This window comes from Vulpes lagopus, chromosome 1 (genome assembly GCF_018345385.1).
Source record: "Vulpes lagopus strain Blue_001 chromosome 1, ASM1834538v1, whole genome shotgun sequence".
Lineage (NCBI taxonomy): Eukaryota > Metazoa > Chordata > Mammalia > Carnivora > Canidae > Vulpes > Vulpes lagopus.
This window is the reverse complement of record NC_054824.1, coordinates 69,645,485-69,662,285: the sequence shown is the minus strand read 5'-3', so window position 1 is coordinate 69,662,285 and position 16,801 is coordinate 69,645,485.

Below are 16,801 nucleotides of genomic sequence, written 5' to 3'. Positions count from 1 at the left end.
CAGTGGTTTGGCGCCTGCCTTCAGCCCGGGGCATGATCCCGGAGGCCCCGGGATCAAGTCCCGCATCGGGCTCCTTGTGTGGAGCCTGATTCTTCCTCTGTCTGTGTCTCTGCCTCTGTGTGTGTGTGTGTGTGTGTATCTCTCATGAATAAATAAATAAAATCTTAAAAAAAAAAAAAAAGAGTTTGTTCCTTAGGAGGCACTTAAATATATGAAGCCAATCTTTACAGACATAAAGGGAGAAATAGACAGTAATACAATAATAGTAGAGGACGTTAACACTCCACTTACATCAATGAATAGATCATCCAGACAGAAAATCAATAAGGAAATATTGGCTTTAAAAGACACATTAGACCAGATGGACTTGATAGATTTATATAGAACTTCCATGAAAAGCAACAGAATACATATTCTTCTCAAGTGCACATGGAACCTTCTCCAGGACACATTAGGCCACAAACAAGTCTCAGGAAATTCAAGTAGATGAAAATTATATCAAATATCTTTTCCAACCACAAGGCTATGAAACTAGAACCAGGTACAAGAAAACTGGGAAAAAAACACATATACACTAAGACTAAAAAACATGCCACTAAACAACCAATGGGGCAACTAAGAAATCGAAGAAGAAATTTAAAAATACCTGGAGACAAATAAAAATGGAAACAACTTTCCAAAATGCAGCAAAAGCAGTTTTGAGAGGGAAGTTCATAGCAATTCAGGACTACCTCAAAAAATAAAATTCTCAAACAATCTAATTTTACACCTAAAAAAAGAACAAACAAAGCCCCAAATTACCAGAAGGAAGGAAATAATAAAGACCAGAGCAGAAATAAATGAAATGGAGACAAAAGCAAAAAGAAAAAACAAACAAAACAAAAGAATGACATGCACACACACAATAGAAAAGATCAGTGAAGGGTATCTGGGTGGGTCAGTTAAGTGTCTGACTCATGGTTTCGGCTCAGGTCATGATCTCAGGGTTTTGAGATCCAGCCTTGCATTGGGCTTCAAGCTCAGCACAGAGTCTGCTTGAGTTTCTCTCTCTCCCTCTGCTCCTCCCCCATTCTCTCAACTCTCTCAAATAAATAAAAACTTTACAAAAAGAGAGATGAAACTAGAAGCTGTTTTTTGGAAAAGACAGACAAAATTAATAAACCCCTAACCAGACTTATTAAGGAAAATAAGAGGGGAAGAGTGCCCAGCTGGCTCAGTCAGTGGAATGTGTGACTCTCAATCTTAGGGTTGTGAGTTTGGGCCCCACATTGGGTGTAGATTAGTAAAAAGTAAAATCTTACGGGCTCTTGGGTGGCTCAGCCATTTAAGCGACTAACTTTTGCTTTGGGCTCCAGTCATGATCTCAGGATCATGAATGAAACTGAGCCCAGTGTTGGGCTCTGCACTGTGTGTGGAGCCTGCTTAACATTCTCTCTCTCTGTCCGTTCCCCTCCTGTGCTCATGCTCTCACTTGCTCTTTCTAAAAAAACAAAATGAAATAAAAATAAACTCAAATGGACTAAGACTTGAATGTAAGACCCCAAATCATAAAAATCCTAGATGAAAACATAGGCAGTAAGCAATCTGACATTGATTTTAGCAATGTTTATTTTCTTTTTTTTTTGACCAGTCTCCTCAGGCAAGGACAACTAAAGCTAAAATAAACAAATGGGATCACATTTGAAAAGCTTTTTCACAGTAAAGGAAATCATCAACAAAATGAAAAGGCAGGGATCCCTGGGTGGCTCAGCAGTTTGGTGCTTGCCTTTGGCCCAGGGCACGATCCTGGAGTCCCGGGATTGAGTCCCGCATAGGGCTATATCTATCATGAATAAATAAATAAAATCTTTCAAAAAAATTGAAAAGGCAACCTACTGAATGGGAGAAGACATTTGCAAATCATACATTCAATAAGAGGTTAATATTCAAAATACATTAAGAACTCATACAACTTAATATTTAAAAAAACAAACAATTTAAATAAAATGGGCAGGAGGCATGGCTAGACACTTTTCTTTCTTCTTTCTTTTTTCTTTTTTTTTTTTTAAGATTTTATTTATTTATTCATGAGAGACGCAGAGAGAGAGAGGCAGAGACACAGGCAGAGGGAGAAGCAGGCTCCATGCAGGGAGGCGGACACAAGACTCAATCCCTGGTCTCTAGGATCACTCCCTGAACTCAAGGCAGCGCTAAATCGCTGAGCCACCTTGGGCTGCCTTCTTTTTTCTTTTTCAAGATTTTATTTATTTATTCATGAGAGACAGAGAGAGAGAGAGAGAGAGAGAGAGAGAGGCAGAGATATAGGCAAAGGGAGAAGCAGGCTCCTCGCAGGGAGCCTGATGTGGAACTTGATCTCAGGACCCTAGGATCATGACCTGAGCCAAAAGCAGGCACTCAATCACTGAGCCACTCAGGTGCCCTAGCTAGACATTTTTTTCTAGAGAAGACATACAGATGGCCAGCAGGAACCAGAAGAAATGCTCATCACTCATCATCAGGGAAATGCAAATCAAAACCAAACTGAGGGGATCCCTGGGTGCGTCAGTGGCTTAGTGCCTGCCTTCAGCCCAGGGCTTGATCCTAGATCATAGAGTCCCGGATCGAGTCCCACAATGAGCTCCCGGCATGGAGCCTGCTTCTCCCTCCTCCTGTCTCTCTCTCTCTCTCTCTCTCTCTCTGTCTCTCATGAATAAATAAAATTAAAAAAAAAAAAAACTGAGATCTCACCTCCTACCTGTCAGATTGGCTGTTATCACAAAGACAATAAGTTACAAGTGTTGGTGAGGATGTTGTGTGCTGTTGTTGGGAATGTAAATTGGTGCAGTCACTATGGAAAACAGTGTAGAAGTTCCTCAAAAAATGAAAATGAAAATATCAACTTGAAGAGATGTATGCACCCTATATTCACTGAAGCTTTATTTACAATCACCAAGATATGGAAGCAACCTGTGTCCATCAATAAATGAGTGGATAAAGATGTTGTACATGTGTATATATATATATATATATATATACACACATACATACACGCAATGGAATATTACTCAGCCATAAAAAGGAGATCTTGCCATTTGTGGCAACATGGCGTGATAATACTTAGGAAAAAACAAATCCTATGTGATTTCACTTATATGTGGAATCTAAAAAAACAAAACAAACAAAAAAAACACAAAAAAAACACAAAAACACACACACACACACACAAAAAAAAAATAAAAAATAAAAAAACAAAACAGATGAACAAAAACAGTTACAAGAAACAAATTGTTGCCTACCTGACTGGGGACGGGTGGGAGGATGGACAAAGTAGGTGGAGGAGTTTAAGAGGTACAAACTTCCAGTTATAAAATAAGTAAGTCATGGGGATATAATGTACAACATAGGGAATATAGTCCAATGATAATAATTTTTTTAATAAATTAATTTTTATTGGTGTTCAATTTACCAACATACAGAAAAACACCCAGTGCTCATCCCATCAAGTCAATGATAATAATTTTGTATGTTGATAGTAACTAGACTTATCAGGGCTATCATTTCATAATATATAAAAATACTGAATCACTATGATGTACACCTGAATGATACTGAATGATATTGTATGTTGGTTATGGAAGAAGGAAGGAAAGAAGGAAGGAAGCAAGGAAAGAAGCAAGGAAAGAAGGAAGGGTTTTGTTCATTTTTACTGCTGAATAGTATTACATAAATGAACCACAGTTCATTTGCCCACTCCCCCAGTTTGGGTTGGGTTGCTTCCAGCTTTGGGTGATTCTGAACAAAGCTGCTACCAACATTCTTGTACAGCTGTTTGTGTGAATGTAAGTTTTCATTTCTCTAAGGTAAATATCCAGGAGTGGGATTGCTGGGTCATGGCAGTTTTAATTTGCACTTAGCCAGTGGCTAATGATGTGGAGCATCTCTGCCATGTGCTTATTTGCCATCTGTAAATCCTCTTGAAGTGTCTGTTTAGCTCTTTTGCTCATTTAAAATTCATCATTTTTCTTACTGTTTTTAAAATTTTTTAAGATTTTTTTTTTTAATTTTTATTTATTTATGATAGTCACAGAGAGATAGAGAGAGGCAGAGACACAGGCAGAGGGAGAAGCAGGCTCCATGCACCCGGAGCCTGACGTGGGATTCGATCCCGGGTCTCCAGGATCGCACCCTGGGCCAAAGGTAGGCGCCAAACCGCTGCGCCACCCAGGGATCCCTAAGATTTTTTTTTTTAATTCATGAGAGGCATAGAGAGGGAGAGAGAGAGGCAGAGAGACACAGGCAGAGGGAGAAGCAGGCTCCATGCGGGGAGCCCGACGTGGGACTCGATCCTGGGACTCCAGGATTGCGCCCTGGGCCGAAGGCAGGCACCAAACTGCTGAGCCACCCAGGGATTCCCTCCTCTGTTTATTTAGATCTTGGTTTCTTTTATCACCGTTTTGGAGTTTTCAGCATAGACAACCTGTGTATGTTAGATTTATACCCAAGTGTATCTTTTTTTTTCCTTCTTTTTTTTTGGAAATATTATAATAGTATTGCCTTTTTAATTTGTTTTCAAGCGTTGACTGAGAGCATAAAGAAATAGGATTGATTTTTGTGTGTTAATCTTGCCTTGCAGCCATAATGAACTCAGTTACTACTTGTAAGAGTTCTAGAAAACTTTCTTTAAAAAAAGATTTTATTTTGGGGGCGCCTGGGGCGCCTGAGCTGAAGGCAGCTGGTTAAGCATCTGCCTTTGGCTCAGGTCATGATCCTGGGGTCTTGGGATGGGGCCCCGCATCCGGCTCTCTGCTCAGTGAGGAGCCTGCTGCTCCCTCTCCCTCTGCCTACTGCCTCACCCTGCTGTGCTCATCTTCTTTCTGTCTCACAAATCTTAAAAAAATAATAATAATAAAGTAAAATATTTTATTTTTAAATAATCTCTACACCCAGTGTGGGGCTCAAATTCACAACCCTGAGAACAAGAGTCACATGCTCGGGCAGTTCTGGTGGCTCAGTGGTTTAGTGCCACCTGCAGCCCAGGCCGTGATCCTGGAGACCCGGGATCGAGTCCCACGTCAGGCTCCCTGCATGGAGCCTGCTTCTCCCTCTGCCTGTGTCTCTGCTCCTCTCTCTGTGTCTCTCATAAATAAGCAAATAAAATATTAAAAAAAAAAAAAAAAGTCACATGCTCTTGTGACTGAGCTGGCCAGGTGCCTCGAGTTCTAGAAATCTTGAGCACTTCTGATGGCATTTACTCTCTTTGAAAAAATATATTGCTATAGGGATCCCTGGGTGGCGCAGCGGTGTGGCGCCTGCCTTTGGCCCAGGGCGCGATCCTGGAGACCGGGGATCGAATCCCACATCGGGCTCCCGGTGTATGGAGCCTGCTTCTCCCTCTGCCTGTGTCTCTGCCCCTCTCTCTCTGTGTGACTATCATAAATAAATAAAATTTTTTTTTAAAAAGTATATTGCTATAAAAAATTCCATGGGGGATCCCTGGGTGGCTCAGCGGTTTGGCACCTGCCTTTGGCCCAGGGCGTGATCCTGGAGTCCCGGGATCGAGTCCTGCATCTGGCTCCGGGCATAGAGCCTGCTTCTCCCTCCTCTTGTGTCTCTGTCTCTCTCTCTCTCTCTCTCTCTCTATCATAAATAAATAAATAAATAAATAAATAAATCTTAAAAAAAAAATTCCATGATTCTTCCCTCTTTATGTTAGCAATTCCCTCCTGTTGCACATTCACATTGTTTTCTTTTATTACTATTACTATAATTATTAGTGATGGAATGAATTTGATTCTGGGTCATAAATCTCTGACCTCTTCTCTAACTGTGAGAAAGGATTCCTAGAAATGGGATTAGCAGGTCAAGGGCTGGGCCCTCCTTAAGTACTACACATGGCTCAGCTGCTTTCCAAAAAGGTCCAACTAACTCATTCCCAACAGCTACATGTGAGAGCACTCAGCGTGCTGAAACGTTGCCAGCACTGGGAATTATCATTTTAAAGCGTTTTGCCATTTGATAGGAGAAAGACAGTATTTCCCTTGCATTTTAAAGTAATCCCTTCTAAAATGCCATCTTGTCCCACCCCTGCTAAAAACCTTCTATGGCTCCCTATTACTTTTGGAAAAAAGCCCATGGCCCAGCTATAGGTAGGCACCCCAATATTAGCTCCCATTTACTCCATTGGCAAATTCTGTGGCTTCCTTTTCCTACCCTGTACTCAGCACTACAGCATGGCTGGTTATTTCTGAAACCCACTACAAAAGCTCCTTCCCTCCAAGGCTCTGCCCATACTATCCTTTCTGCCCAGAATGCAGGTGTTTTCCCCTTGTTGGCCCCTCACCAAGGTACACAAGAGAGGTTTTAGAGTGTTGGTTCTGGAGCCAGACTGACCATGTTCCAACCCAGCTCTGCCCTGCGGCCTTGGGAAAGTTATTCAGCCTCTCTGTGCCTGCATTACTGCAATGGTAAAGTAGTAGGAAGAATAGCAGCCACTTAGGGGGTTGTTATAAGGATTACATGAGTTAAAAAGAGTATATCAGAACTGTGTCTGGCACTTCGAAAGTATTAGTACATCTTAGCTATTCCTATTATTACTGTTATTCATGTCTGCCCACCCCTACTCTTGGAAGGAGGGAGCAGGATGGCAAAACCACTAATTCCCTGGGTGCCGAGCACTGTGCTGCCCCATTCAGGGCACACCCTGCAGCCTAGCAGGACATGGAACACAACCCAAGGGCTTCAAGAGGCTTTAATGGAAGGGCACTGGTGGAGGGAAGAGGAACAGTGTGGTGGGGGAGTGGGGGGGTAGCACCCGCACCAGCAATGGCAGGAAGTCATTGTGACTCCCAGGGCTGAAAGGGCAAGGGGCAGACGAACCGGGAGCTTGAAGATGCAAGGGGATTCATGGAAGGTCACAGCCTAGCCAGACCAGGGGCCAAAGCAGGGCTGGGGCCAGGGCAGGAGTATGCCGACTTCTCCTTCCCTCAGATGCCCTTTGAGTGGGTGCTGCCCGACAGAGAGCCAGCTGGCAAGGGGGCCCGGGCACAGAGCCAGTTAGGGCAGGGATGGATGGGGAGGTAAGGGCAGGGATGCAGGGGGAAAACAAGCACAGGGGGATGTGTTACTGTCCACCACACCTCCCATCTTGCAGGTGACCAGACTGAGGCCCGAGACAGGAAGGAACTTGCCCACTGTTACAGAGCAGGTGAGGTGGGGCTGGGAGAAGACAGCAGGCTCAGAGGCACCGTCCCTCGTCCTAGGTCCCTGGTCCCTGGTCCCCGCCCGCGGTGCCAGCAGCATGCAGGGCGGCGGCAGCGCCCAGGCCCCCTGCCTCCCTCCTCTCCTCCCTGCCTCCCACTGGTCACTTGTCCCTTCCTCTCGCTTGTCCGCCTTGGCCTGCGTGAAGGCTTCGGCTCTCCCCTCCTGGGTCTCGTATCCTTCGCTTTATCTCTTTCTTCTCCCAATGTCAGCTTCTGGGCCCCGGCGCTCGGTCCTGGCATCCCTCTCGGCCTTTCTCTCCCACACGGCGGGCTTTCCGCACCCCCTCAGCCCCTCTGCGCTCTCGCCTGGACTGTCCCCGGTGCCGCTCCGTCCCCGGCCCCGCGGCGAGCACTCGGTCCCCGCACGCCCCGCCCCTGCGGCTCGGCGGCAGGGCCCGGGGGCGGGGACAGCGGGCTGGCGCGGCGCCCGGCCTGAGTCACACGCATGAGGCAGCGTGAGTCAGGCGCGGAGGGAAGTCCCTACGGAAGGGGCTTTCGGAGCCGCAGTCGAATCACAGGGAAAGAGAAAGTGTTCGGCCGTTCCTCTGACACAGTGACCTTGCGTGAGCCGAGCAGGGCACACCCCCAACACCCTACCCGCAGTCAACAACACGCGCGTCCCCGGCCCCCCACCCCTGGGTGCGCGGCCGGGGTCCCAGCGGGTGGGTGCCGAGTGCGGTCTCCCACCCCACCCCCGGCCCCTCCTCCACGCCAGGGCCCGGGGCCGCACCGTCTGTCCCCTGCGCCTCCGGCGGGCAGTCCCTCCGGCATTGCTCAGCAGCGGCCAGACCTCACGCTCGTCCCCCGTACCGGTGCAGGCAGGGTGTCAGGAAGGACCCCTTCCAGGTCGGCCGGCTTACCTCGTGGGGCCCCGCTGTGTGGCAGGAGAAGATGGGCCATGGGGATGAAGGATCCTCCCTCAGGCTCTCTGCCCAACCCTCTCAGATTGGCCAGGAATCAGGTTGGCTGGATTAAATTAAACAAATTTTTTATTGAACACCTATAATAAAATCCAGTGCCAGACCTTAAAAACTTAGGATAGGACCAAAAAGGCCATGAACAGAATATGTTGACTCCCACCCTCCGTGAGCAGATATTGGGGGCAGACAATAAATAATAAGCAAAGAATCTAGATCAGCACTGTCCATGGAAATAGAAGGCGAGGCATTTGGTAAAAAAGAAATAAATGAAATAAACTTTGAAAATATACTTCATTTAAGCCAATATGACCAAATATTATCATATCAACACAAAATCAATATATAAAAACTTAGTATTTCTTTGTGGTTTTTTTTTTTTTTTTTTTTTTTTGATAGTCTGGGAAATCCAAAGTACTTCACATTTCCAGCACATCTCAATTCAGACTCACCACATTTCAGGTGCTCAGTTGCTACCTGTGTGTGGTGGCTACAGTAATGGGTAGCACAGTCTAGATGTGAGGTAAGGGCTATGGAATAAAAACAGTAGCGCAGGGTAAGGGGCGGGCAGAGTGGGGGCGGGGCAGGATTCAGAGGACTGAGACCTGGAGATAGACTGAATCCCAGTCACCTGACCTCGCTAAACCCCAATTTCCTCATCTACAAAATGGAGAGACCAATCCTCCCCTGTGGATGAGAGTAATGAGCGCTCATTAAATGTTATTTTGATCCCCACCCCTCCAGCTGTCTGTATTAGCCGCCAGCGCACAGGCTCCCAATCTCAGTCACATCCCTCCACCCCCAACACTTAATGGCGGCCAAAAGGCGGCCTAGCTGCCCACCTGGCCCGTCCCTCCACCTTGTAGCTATTCCTACCCCTTGCTACAGCAAGATACCCTCTTTAGACCTTGCTCTCACTGTAAGATGGATACTTAAGAGCTCCTGAGAAAAAGTATTGTAGATTTCTGGGGACCAAGCCACGGCTTAAGCTGGACCCAGGCCAATGCCAAGGTAGGTGGGGGTACCAGGTGCCAACTTCATCATACTGGGAAGGTGAAATCCCTTTTTGAGAACTCATAGAAGAATTTCTGCCCGCGAAAGACATCCTGCTCCCCAAACCTCCTCCCAACAAGGGCAGAACTGCCAGAAAAAGAGATGCAGAGTTGCTGAGAGCAGAGCCCAGGAGCAGGGATTGAGGAGAGAGGGCCCCAAGCCTAGGGGTTGCCATGGCAGGGGTTCTTGATCACCTTTATCCGCTCTACCTTCAAGGTAGATAGGCCAGCAGAACTACAAGCCCAAGGGAAGTTCCAGGATCAACAATTAGCCCCTTCCTGGAGGCCTCCATGGTTCAGGAGGAGGCCCCAGCAAGGCTGGAAGTGGGGGATGGGAGCAGCCCCAGAAGTGGCCCAGACAAAGAAGGCAGCCGGGTCTGGGCTTGGGATGCAGCTGGCCCTCACCCCTCACCCCACCCCACCCCCAAAGCCCAAGAATTGGCAGGGCACCCTGGATGGTGACCCAGAAACCTGGCTGTCAGCAGCTCCTGCCTGGCACTGCCCACGTGGAGCTCCACTGCTTCCCGCAGGGGTCTCTGGCAGCTGCCAGTGGGGCAAGCCCTTGGATTTTCTCTGCCCACTGGCTCACTCCTCTACCCCTAGAGATCCATCCCAGACTCTGCAAGGTGGCCCAGATCCCAGTCTCTGTATTTCCTGTCATCCAGACCTCAGAGTGGGGAAAGGGGAGGGGGGAGTCCAAACCTAGGTTTACCATCAGACTAACACTGCCCACCAGGGCCATTCAGCTACTCTGGTCCTGGAGGACCACCGACACCCTAGTGGCTGGGTTCCTAGAAAGTAAGAAAGTAAGAAGACAAAGAAGGGCACCGCTGGATTGGCAGTGAAGAGCTGGGCCTAGTTGGACCTACGACCCTAGGACTCGTGGGGTGGGAGGGAGGCGGGGAGGCTGGGTGAGCAGGGGGTAACGAGGTCTAAGCCAGAGTGGTGGGCAGGGGAGCCAGCCAGGCCCGTCCTCGCCGCCATCTCCTAGCCAGATTCCAGACCAGCAGGCTCGCCCTGCTCCGCCTGCCTCCCTCCTCCTCCTCCGCCCTCCCGCCAGTGGCTACCTCCCCTCCCCCAGCCCGCTTCTCTCCCCTCCCCCAGCTACCCACTTCCTCCGCCCCTCCCCCAGCCCTTTTGGCTCTCATTCATCCATCCATTCACCAAACTTCTGCTGAGCGCCAAGGCCCCCTTAGGCCCTGGTGCGAGGCTCGCGGGTGGGGAGAAGAACAAAACAAAGCCCTGGAGGATTCCGACAAATCCCTGGCCTGGTGTTGGCTCCTCCCCTCACCCCCAGCCCACCTCCTCCTCAACCGGGGCCCCCGCCCTTCGACCTCCACCCGGCTCTCCTTTCTATCAGCAGACTCTGGCCGGCCCCAGGCCGTGAGCCCAGCCCAGGCATCCCACGTGCTACTGGGCTCTACTGGGCTCCGGCAGGCGGCAGGCTGCAGGCAGCACGCCCTCCAGCCCATCCCCGGCATGGAGAACCCAGAGCCACGCTCTCAGCCCCAAGAAAGGTGCAGGGTGGTCTGGAGCGGACAGAGCACTGGGGAACCCAGGAGACACCCCAAGTGGAGCAGCCGTCCCCTGCAGAGGCAGAAGGACCCAGCTGGGCCCCACCCCACCCCAGACAAGTGGGTAGGAGGGAGCCTCCCCACAACTTGTGAAGAATAGTCACTCTTGAAGGCTTCAGGGGTCACTATTCCCCTTCCTCAGACCCAGCACTTAGGGAAGAGAGCAAGAGAAACAAGTTAAAGACCACAGGAGATTCTCCTGAACGCTTAGGGCATGTTTCCAAAAGAGTGTGAGGGAGGGGGATCCCTGGGTGGTGCAGCGGTTTAGCGCCTGCCTTTGGCCCAGGGCCCGATCCTGGAGACCCCGGGATCAAATCCCACGTCGGGCTCCCGGTGCATGGAGCCTGCTTCTCCCTCTGCCTGTGTCTCTGCCTCTCTCTCTCTCTCTCTGTGTGACTATCATACATAAATAAATAAAAATTAAAAAAAAAAAAAAGAGTGTAAGGGAGGTGGGAGCAGGTGGCTAAAGCTACAGGACTTGGGAGGCCTGGGTGGCTCGCCGGTTGAGCTACCTTTGGCTCAGGGGCTGATCAGGGATAGAATCTCGCATCTGGCTCCTTGCATGGAGCCTGCTTCTCCTCCCTCTGCCTGTGTCTCTGCCTCTTTCAGTGTCTCGTGAATAAATAAAATCTTAAAGAATAAAAATAAAGCTACAGGACTTGAGTCCCCAAGAACTAGAGCTGGTTATTGAACTGACTGGACATCCAAACCCAGAGGGCGTGTGGTCTGGGGAGAAACCCAGCCCAGTGCCTCAAGCCAGACTCCAGAATTACACTTCAGCCCCCAGAGAACAGGGTCCCAAGCCCTAAACACTTCCTTCCACTTGCTCGCAAGGATGGGGCTTTCACAGACTACGTAGCTTTCAAGTGTATGTATTTTCAGCCGTTCCTGTTCTGGGCATTGTACCTGTAGAGCCTGTTGCACTGGACATTGTCAGGTAGTTCCTTAGAGCAAAGGGACACCTGTTCTGTGCAAAGCTTAAATCTTACACTCGCTCAAAGCACGCTCTGGAGAGCTGCCACCACTGCCCAGCCACCAATAAACAAAGCAACTCGGCTGGTCCACTCTGGCCAAAGGGCCAAGATGGTTGCCAGGTGGCGGCCAGCTCCTGATGACTAAACCTGAGACCAAAGGAAAAAAATTTCCTGATTGCGGGCAAACTGTAAGATCTAGAAGTAGTGCGTGCTAGAAACCAGTCTGCAGATGACAATGGTACAGTGATTTTAACATAAACAGAAAGCAGGTGTTTCTGTAGGGTGTAGAAGCCGCATCTTGGGCTAGACCATCTTGTGACTCCCATGATGATATGCTGGGTTCCTCACCCTTTTGTCTGCCTTGAGGTTTGGGGACAGATGGCCATTGCCCAACCCAATGCCCTGTGGGTTGGCCTTTGTGATAACGGAAATCACTTCTGCTAAACATTCTTCATTCAACAGTTGTTTTAGATTTGAACACTGTGTGAGACCCTGGGAATCCCCCTGTCAATACCACACATCAAATCCTCTGGCCTTCCAATGGACACTGTTGGACAGGAAAAAAATGTACCACTTTTACTGATTACAATTAAGTACAAAGTTAGTTATATAGTACCTTAAGTGTTATGGGGGGAGAAGCGTGGTAAAGCAGATGAAGAATTGCAGGGCAAATGTGCAATTTTACATAGCATGGACAGTAATATTGAACAGAGACCTGAAGGTGGTGACAGGGTGAGCCCTGAGAATATTTATAGGAATAGCAAGTCAAGCAGAGGTAATGGCAAGTGCAACAAAGGCCCTGAGGTGAGCTCTCACCTGGCAGGTGTGGGGACCATGGAGGAAGCTGGTGCAGCTGAAGTAGAATGGCAGGTAGGTGATGGGGTTAGGGGTGGGGAGATTGCTGAGCTTTGGGGTTTGGGTGAAGACTTCATTTTTACCCTGTGAGATGAGAATCTATGAAAGATTCTGATTTTTTTTTTTAATTTTTATTTATTTATGATAGTCACAGAGAGAGAGAGAGAGGCAGAGACACAGGCGGAGGGAGAAGCAGACTCCATGCACCGGGAGCCTGATGTGGGATTCGATCCCGGGTCTCCAGGATCGCGCCCTGGGCCAAAGGCAGGCGCCAAACCGCTGCGCCACCCAGGGATCCCGAGAATCTATGAAAGATTCTGAACAGAGGTGGGACATGCCTTATGTTTTAGGTAGAAAGAGATTTATTTATTTATTTATTTATTTATTTATTTATTTATTTGGAAAGAGATTTAATACCAGGAATTAGGTGCTCTTAAAACCTTTGGAAGAACTGGAGGAGCCAGCTCTAGGCTGGGCCTCCTGGGAAAACACAACTGAACTGCCTCCCTCTGCTCTGATGGGGGTGGGAATCAAGAGGCCCTCCCATCTGAGCAGCTGAGCTGCCATCCAGGAATAGGAGGCCCTTCTGCCCTTCCCCCCATACCTGCCTCTTGATCCCCATAAAGCTGGTAACTGGACGTTATATGTGCTACAGAAAAGCCCAAGTTTCCACAGCCCACACAGTGGTATTTCCCTCTCCCTGCTTCCTTCAAATATTCCTCTTTCTTTGGTGGGATCTAATTCACATCCTAAACTGTGTGGGGAATGGTGCTGAGTCCAGCTCCCATGTGTGTCACAGCCCGGAGCCCGTCCTCACATCAGATGCCCTGCTGCCTCACCTGCCCACTCCCAGGCCTTCCTGTGATGCTCCACCCATACACTGGGCCCCTGCCTTGTGCTTCCTCGGGCCCCCATTCCAGCAGGTACCACACTGTTCAAAGTATATTTGCCATGTACTTGTCTGCCCCCCATCCCACCCAAAGTACACCACTTAAAGACAGGGAATGTAGCTACCTGGTTCAAGGCCACATCCCTTATGCCTCTCTTGGTGCCTAGAGAGACCCATCTGGCCAGGCTGGGAGAAGGCAGCAATGCCACCCAGCCTGGGCATAGAAGCAGAATGTCAAGCTGTTTAATCTTCCTGAGCCTCAGTTTTAGCACCTGTATAATGGCGGCAACAGCATCACTGATCTGGTAGGAGTGTTGAAGGATCTGAGAACACATTTGCATTTAGTCCATGCTCATAAACTCCTTTTCCTCATTTTTTTTTTTTTCTGAGGCTGCTGAGGAGTGGGGCTTACCTGGGTTTCAGCCTTGAAGAAAGCTGACAAAGTCCATGGTGCCCTGCAGCCATGCAGCATGGGTAGTTGGCTCAGGGCACAGGGGTGCCTGTCTCCTGGGTCTTCCAATTCGTTGAAGAGATTTTCCCTCGAAAGTTGGAAGCAGAAGAGGCTCTCCTCCCATTCTAGGCCTGCCAGGCCTCCTGGCAGCAGAGCTTGTGGTCAGCAGGGCCTGGAGACCTGATCCTGCCAGATGACCAGATGTACTAGTAGCTGGGTGACTCTCCAGGAGTGGTCAAACACTGTACACCAGGGCACCCCTATATGTGACATGCGTGGGTCAATCCTGGTTGATACAGCCGGGGATCAATCCCAGTTTTATGCTGTCTGGTCAAAACTACCGCTAAGTCCCCCCTTTTACTCTTAAGTGGCCTACTTGCTTGTAATAGCTGGACAAACCTATCCTACAATCCAAGAATTCCTTTCCTAGGCACTACTTAGCAGAAATTTGCACATCTAATCACGAAGACATATTCTGGAACACCCACAGTAGTACTATTTGTAATAACCCAAACCAGAGTCCATCCAAATGCCCTTCAACAGAACAGATACATAAACTGTGGCACATTCACACCATATAACTATGCAGCAAGAAGAATGAATATTAGCCGCATGCTACCACATGGATGAAACTCAGATATAATGTTGAACAAACCCAGGAGTGTATCACCTATGATTCCATCCATGCGATGCATGCAAAAGGGGAAAGTACAGGAGGCTATTAGAAGTGGCAATGGTGGTGACGTGGGGCTGGAGATGGTTTCTGGATCTGGGTGCTGGTGACACAGGGTGTTCCTTCTACAAAAATGCATTGAGCTGATACAGGGTTGTGCATTTTCTGCACATACAGTTTTCATCAGTAAAATGTTAACTTTAAAAAGTATCCCAGTTTGGGCAATAGGTTAAACTATTCTGGTTTCTCTTCTTCCTGCCTCCTCCCACTACCTTTTATGTTGGGCTGGACATACAATGTTAATCAAACCTCATCCCCCGGGCTTCTAGAAAACCTCAACTAACCCAAACACTACGTGGAACCATTGACAGTGGTCTTCCCCTCTACTCTTCCAAGAGCTAGCCGTAGATGATTCAGAAGAGGTATTGAGAAGCGCATATGCTGACTGGAGAAATGTACTGAGACATGAATCCCCAGGGAAAGCTAAGAGACACCCCAACCCACTACAACCTCTGCATTTCCAAACTTCGACTGGGAGTGTCAGTCTCCCGCTACACCACTTGGCAAGGCAGGGGAAGAACTGGCATCCATCAGGAGGAATTACAACAGCTCAGGTGAAAATGAACTTAACCTGCAGCTGTCCTGAATTACAGAGTTGATTGGAACTCCTCACTCCGTGGACATTCCTGTTGGGTTCCTGAAGTTGGCTGGTTGTCCTTGTGGAAACTGCATAACCCAACTCTGACAGTAAGAAAATGTTTCCTATGGGGAAGACCAGTTCTGACATGACGGATTCCCCTGGGACTCCTCAGGCCTTGACCAACCAGGTTGATGCCCCAGGCTTAGAATAGCTCTTTCTTGCTGCTCCTCATAATTCCCTAGTTATCCAAATGCCATCAAGACCAGCTCAAGGCCTACTCCAGCCCAGCTCCTCCAGCCAACTTACTTCCCTGACTATTCTGAGCTCCCATCTTCCCTCCCTCTGTAGCATGAGTCTCTGTTTAAAGGCCTGACTCCCTAGACATAAGCTTCAAGAGCACAGGGAATTTTACTTTGTTCACTGCTTGTACCCCAAGAGTTTGGACCAGCTCTTAGTACCTAGTAGGCTTTCAATAAATATTGACTGAATCAATGAGTGCACTTGGCCTCATGGCATCTCCTGGGTTGCTCCTCAGCTTTCTCTGGTGTGTTCTTGGTTCTGATTCCTCTAAATATGAAACTTGCTGGAGCAAGAACCATATCTTATTTATCTTTTTCTAACGACCACTCACCCTTCTGCTTCTTACTGAAAAAGGAAGGACAGAAAAGGAAGGGAATTCAGGGCATCTTTAATCCAGAAGGCATGGAGGTCAGTGGGTAGTTCCGTGGATTACAGGGGCGAGGGGAATCCTGAAGAGGAGCAAGCTATGGTATTTGCCCCCAAGTGTATTTATACCTGCCTCCTTCCAGGGAGGGTTTGAGGTGGCTGACAAGAATACCCGCAGGACAAGGTAAAAAACCAAGTCGGTGAGAAAATCAGGACGAGGGGAAAAATAAGAGTAGGAAAAATAAGATCAAGTCGGCTAGTTAGAAGTGGGCCAAAAAGTTGGCCAAGTTTTCCCACAGCCCCTGGAGGCAGAAGTCCCTCTCCCTTCCCCAGGTCCCTCAGGGAAGGCCGCAGGACACCGGCCACGCGCGGAAGGCAGGGCTGCCCCAGGTAAGCTGCGTCCCGGGAAGGGGCCTCCCAGGCCGTGAGCCCCGGAGCTCGGCCTCGCGCCCCGGCGTCTAGGGGCCCGCGTCGCCGGCGGGGAACCGTGACCTGACGGTAGTGGGGCAAGAACTGAAGGCTCGTTCTTCCACTCAACGCTGCAGAGGTTCTCGAGCTACCTCAAGGCGTCCAGCCGACCCAAGTCGCGGCCTACTAAGCGCGCTCGGCACGCAGGGCACAAAGATGGAGGGAGCCGCGCGCCTTCCACCCCGCCCCGCCCCCACCCCGGCTCCAAACAAAGGGGCAGGCCGCCCCTCCCCCAGCCTCTCCCAGGCCTTCCCCTCCACCCTCCTCTCCCCTCCGGTGACTTCCTTTCCCCTCCAGGGGCGGCCTGGGCACTTCGCAGGAACTCCGTTTCACCTGGGCGCGGGGCGGGGAGCCGGCGCGCGCTGGGCGGCCTCCGGGCCCACCCCGAGCCCTGGCCGGCCCCA